Source organism: Protobothrops mucrosquamatus, unplaced genomic scaffold, assembly GCF_001527695.2.
Source record: "Protobothrops mucrosquamatus isolate PMUCROS unplaced genomic scaffold, P.Mucros_1.0 scaffold4452, whole genome shotgun sequence".
In the NCBI taxonomy this organism is placed as follows: Eukaryota; Metazoa; Chordata; class Lepidosauria; order Squamata; family Viperidae; genus Protobothrops; species Protobothrops mucrosquamatus.
Genome location: NW_015390362.1, coordinates 115,823 through 121,483, shown reverse-complemented (window position 1 = coordinate 121,483; position 5,661 = coordinate 115,823). Strand labels below are relative to the sequence as shown.

Genomic DNA, 5,661 nt, shown 5'->3' with positions numbered 1-5,661 from the left:
TTTTTTTCCCCCCCCCCCCCCCGATTGTCTCAGAACTTCAAAGATAATTCAAAACCGTGGCTGATGCCCATATTGAGGCCTTGGCAGATGTCCCCAAGTCCTGGGAAGACCTACTGTATATTGGGAGGCTTATGGTATAGTTGTCCTTGTAGTCTTCCTAGGGGTATGTAACCAGGGGACGGAACCATGCGCCCATGGGCCATGTAAAAAGGCATTCTCGGTTCTTCTGGGATGTGGCCAGAGCCTCGGTGTTTCATCAACTCCTTTGCTGGTGTATCTTGATAGCCCCATTTTTGTGAAAAAGTGAGGAAAAGAAACAACATTATCAGACTTAAAACCAACATGTACATCTATAGCAGTGTTTCTCAACCTTGGCAACTTTAAGACGCATGGACTTCAACTCTCAGAATTCCCCAGCCAGAAATCTACACATCTTAAAGTTGCCAATGTTGAGGAACAGTGACCTATAGGCTTCTCTTTGGGTTTTCATAACACATTATTGCATGATTGCATAAATTGTGCTGGAGTGACATACAGGTGGTCCTCAACCTATGACCACAATTGGGATCAAAATGTCTGTTTCTAAGCAAGGTGACTGTTGTACCTGATTTTATGACCTTTTTGCCATGGTTGTTCAGCATATCACTGCAATTGTTAAGTGAATCATGCAGTCGTTAAGTGAGTCTGGATTCCCCCACTCACTTTGCTTGTCAAAAGCCTGATGGGAAGGTTGCAAATGGTGGTCATGTGACCTCATGATGCTGCAAACATCATAAATACATGCCAAGTGCCCAAATTCTGAGCGTGTGACCATGAAGATGCAGCAATGGTCATAAGTGTGAAGACCAGTTTTAAGTCACTTTTTAAGTGTCATGGTAACTTTGAATGGTCACTAAATGAATGGTTGTTGAAGTCCATAAGTCATAAAAGGGTCAAGTTTGAAGACCCCTGGACTAAACCTTAAACTAACTGGCTACCTTCACTGAGTAAATGTGAACCAAATTTAGACAAATCGAGCCCAGATTTAGACAAATATTCAAATTCTCACTATTGTCAGAAGCATGGCAGTGAAAAATAGCATGGACGCTTCTGTGTTCTTCCCCCTAACTATTGCCACTAAAAACATAATTATCAACCATTAGATTCTAATGATTATCTATTGATTATTCCCATAGATTATTAATAATCGATTTGTTATTCTGATAAATTTTCAGCAGCCCACTGACCACAGGTGCAACCCAGCATTGTTATCAAATGTCACTAATAGCTGAGAGAACAGCTCCTGAACACGTGCAAAGTATATCTTAGCAACTTGTTTATACAAATCTAGTGGGTTTACAGGGCTGGGCTTTCAGATCAGCCCGAGGGAAAGAGAGATCCTGTCTTTCCCATCTTTGCTCATTACTGCTGCATTGTGGCACAAAGGGATTTAAAAAATCCTCACCAGGTGAAGGCTGCCTACCGCACAACCTTCAAAAAACAGGGGCAATTGGCAACTCTTCAGTTTTGTCATTCTGTGGTTTTTCTGGTTCGGTCTGGGTGTCACCTTGTTCAATATTGACCAAAGGTGCTGTGCTGCCTATATCTATTGGCTGAAGGTGAAGGCTGGAGAAAGGAAATATTACTCAGATATCTTTTTTTTCCCTGTAGGCACTTCTCAGAATTGGGCCCTCAGAGTGGTTGCTGGAGCAATTAGGTACCCTAATTAACACAGGCACTTAGTTGTGGAGTTTGAATACCACCATTGGGCTCATTGTGGTAGTTACTAAGGCAAAATTCTTCTACCTCAGCAACTTTAAGATGGGTGGACTTCAACTCCCAGAATTGGCTGGGGAATTCTGGGAGCTGAAGTCCACCCATCTTAAAAGTTGCTGAGGTTGAGAAGCACTGTACTGAGACATAACATACACACGTTGTTTCCATATACTGGCTAATTAATTCCTATGCTGCTTCCTTCCCTTTCAATGGCTTACTTTACACAGTGTGCTAGGCTAATAGTTTAGTGTCATATAGTGGTCCTCAATTTACAACCATTCATTTAGGGACAATTTAAAGTTGCAAAAGTACTGAAAAAAGTGACTTACAATCAGTCTTCATACTTACAACCATCACAGCATCCGCACATGCACAAGCCCTGGGCATCTGGCATGTTATTTATGATAGTGGAAGCAGCTGGGGTTGTGTGATTGCCATTTGCCATTCCTAGCTGGCTTCTGACAAGCAAAGTCAATGGGAGAAGCTGGATTTGCTTAACGACCCACATTAAGAATGGCAGCGATTCACTTAACAACCATGAGGAAAAAGGTTGTAAAAAGAATGGCAGGGATACACTTAACAACCCTGGCAAAAAAGGTCGTAAAAAAAACCATGACGAAAAAGGTCGTAAAATTATTAACTGCCTTGCTTAATAACAGGAATTGTGGTCGTAAGTTGAGGACTAATTGTAGTCAACTGTAGCAGTTCACACAACACCCTAAGGTGAAAACAAAGATGCCATCTTGTTGTAAGACCATACGTGAGCCCAGTTAGGATTCTGTATAAAGGATATATAGGACAATATCCCCACAACCCTGGGTATCCTTCAAATATGTGGACTTCAATTCCCAGAATTCTTTCTGTAGCCATGGTGGCTGAGGAATTATGGGAAATTAAATCCCCATTTCTGCAGGGTCTAGGACAGGGGTCTTCAAACTTGGCCCTTTTATGACTTGTGGACTTCACCTGGGGTGTGCCTGGCTGAGGAATTCTGGGATTTGAAGTCCACAAGTCATAAAAGGGCCAAGTTTGAAGACCCCTGGTCTAGGACAACTCACTACGGCCATCTCGCCATGGACATTTTGCTGTGGCCAACCTGCTGTAACCATCTTGATGCGACCATCTTGCCATAGCCAACTCACCATGGAACAACTCGCCCTGGACAATTCCATGCGAGATAATGTGATATTATCCCCCACTATTTCTTCAACATTATTTCCATTTTTTTCAATGGAAATAATGTCGAAGAAACAGCGGCAGATAAAATTTATCGCATTGAGCAATCCCACATGGAATTGTCCCACAACGAGTTGTCCCACAGCAAGATGGCCGCTGTGAGATGGCCATGGTGGATTGGCTGTGGCAAAATGGCTGCAGTGAGTTGCGCCTTGGTGAGTTGGCAGTGGCGAGATGGCCATGGCAAGTTGTCCCATTCTGCATTTCTAGATTATGTCTAGCTTAAGAAAAGCCAGTGTATAATAAAGCAACACTGTTTTCTATGTTTAACATCCCCCAAACCTGCCCGTGAGTTAATTGCTCTGCCCCTCAAATAATGGCAAAAAGCAGACAATGTTAGTAATGACCTATAGATCTGTAGAGTGGGCTAACCTTTATTATTAACATAACTTTATTATGTATTAGCTAGTTGTTCAAGGCACTGTTTGTCTAAAACACTGTTATTCCTGCTGTATTATAGTTTGGCTAGGAGCTGGAAAAGGTCCAATTTTGTCTCCTCAGGCAGCCTATAGCAGAGCATTTCAAACTTTTTCAATATGTAAATACCTGTTACAAATTTCCCAAAACTCCAATCAAGGCAAAGATCTAGTGATCCAAAATTGTCTCTCCTACTCTCCCTTCCCCTTCCCTTCCCTTCCATTTGTAATACAGTTCGAAAATCCCTGGCCTAGAAAAACTATTCATTGTTTGAGAAATACCCCTCTATAGAGGGATAATATTCAGCTACAACAACATAATATGTAGGTATAGGACGTTGAATACGTGAACATGATCCATTGATGCTAAATATTTATCCTCATCTGAGCCCTGTGCTTACAGGAAAGATGCCAAATTCTGTGCTTCTAAAATCAGAATACCTAATCACTTGCCAGTTTTAAATAATTAGCTTAGCTTGATTAGGAGGTAGGAAAAAAATGGGGAGGGGGAGGTAGTTTGTATAGGTGGTTTAGCTGCATGAAAATATCTCAAATTGGCCTAGTTCACACAACATACAAGGCTAAAATGTGGTTGGCTCATTTACTGTCTACACCCAGCCAGTTCATTAAATAATGGTTAAGGAGATCATGGCTTAACATATGGTGCAAACATAACCACTGAGAAAGCAATATTCCTGTTGCTTTCTTTCTGTGTGTTTTAAGGTAATAATACTATTTAAAATTCACCAATCATATTTGGCAGTTTTAATTCATGTAATTAAAATGGGGAAATATGGTCCTGTTATGTACCGAAGATTTGGGAGGGAAGTGAAGAGTGATAATTTGGTTTTCACAATAATCAAAACTCCTGACAACACAACATCCCCAAATTTGGTTTTTGCAGCAGCTGGAATGCCTCAAGAAGCACCGAATGTTGGTGCGACCACAGATGAAATTTACAAACAGCCAAGCTTTTTCTTCTATACACATCCAGAATTCATGGGGAAAGCAAAACCAGAAAATATAATTACTGCTCTTTTCAGGGTTTTTCATTTGACCTTCTGAACAAACCAGGATTAGACAGTACTGAAATTATTGGTTCCTATGGAAACCTAAATTACAAGAGATATTTGGATTCCTGGGGAGTTGAGAGTTTAAGCTGCGAAGGAGAAGGGAATACGCCAAAAATCAAATGTGCTTTATGGAAAGAAGAATGGGGGAGGGTGGCATAAACCATATTTCTCTCGGGAAATTCTCTCTGATTCATGCATCATTTTATGAACAATATGATAACAACACAACAATCACATTTGCCAAGTAACTTGAAGAACGTGGATCTGTGTCAACTGTGGACAAATGGCTGTTCAATCTCTTCTTAAAACCTCCAGTGATGGAGTACCCACAGCTTCTGAAAACAAGCTGTTCCACTGGTTAATTGTTCTCACTGTTAGGAAATTTCTCCTTAGTTTTGGGTCGTTCTCTCCTTGATTAGTTTCCATCTATTGCTCCTTGTTCTGCCTACAGGTGCTTTGGAGATTAGATTGACCCCATCTTCTTTAGGCACTCCTCAAATACTAGAACACTGCTATCATGTCACCCCTACTCTTTCTTTTCTCTAGACTAGCCATACCCAATTCCTACAAACATTCTTCATAGTTTTGTGGGAAGTTAACCCAGAGAAGGAAATATTAAAAAGGCAGAAAGAAAGATATTGTTCACCAAAAGGATTTTTTTTAAAGCATTTTTTGAAAAGCAGAAACCAAACCTGGCCTCATCTCTTTGCCCAAAGCAGTAGCTAGTCTTATACATATGTAGATGTGGAACCATCAGGAAAGTTGAAGCCAGAGCAATCAAGAAGACAAAGAGAAAATCTGCATACCCCACCCAAGCTCTTAAGAGTCATTAGCCCCATCACCTGGGAAGCAGGATATGATAATGGGATTAAACCACAGATATCAAAGCCTAGAAAAACACTCAGAAATAGCCTCAAAGTTCATGCCACCAGGAACAGGAAACTATTCCAAGCAGGGCTATAGGGTATAAAAAGACCTTCTGCCCATGTGCTCGCTCTCTTTCTTCTCCTCTGCTGCTTCTTGCAAGGACCATCTGTCTTCTGCAATAAACTGTAACCTTCTTCCCAAAGCAGTCGCCATGTTTGCTTATTTATTCCCGGCTTGGATGAACCAGGATGAAGACTTACTTCTAACAATTTGGCACCTCAGGATGGGACTTCAAGCTAACCTCTCCAATGGAC

At 41.2% G+C, this 5,661-nt stretch overlaps 1 pseudogene; it reads right to left on the bottom strand.

The window, feature by feature from the left end:
* Positions 1 to 48: 48 nt before the first annotated feature.
* Positions 49 to 5,661, bottom strand: part of LOC114923575 — a 69,241-nt pseudogene continuing 63,628 nt past the window's right edge.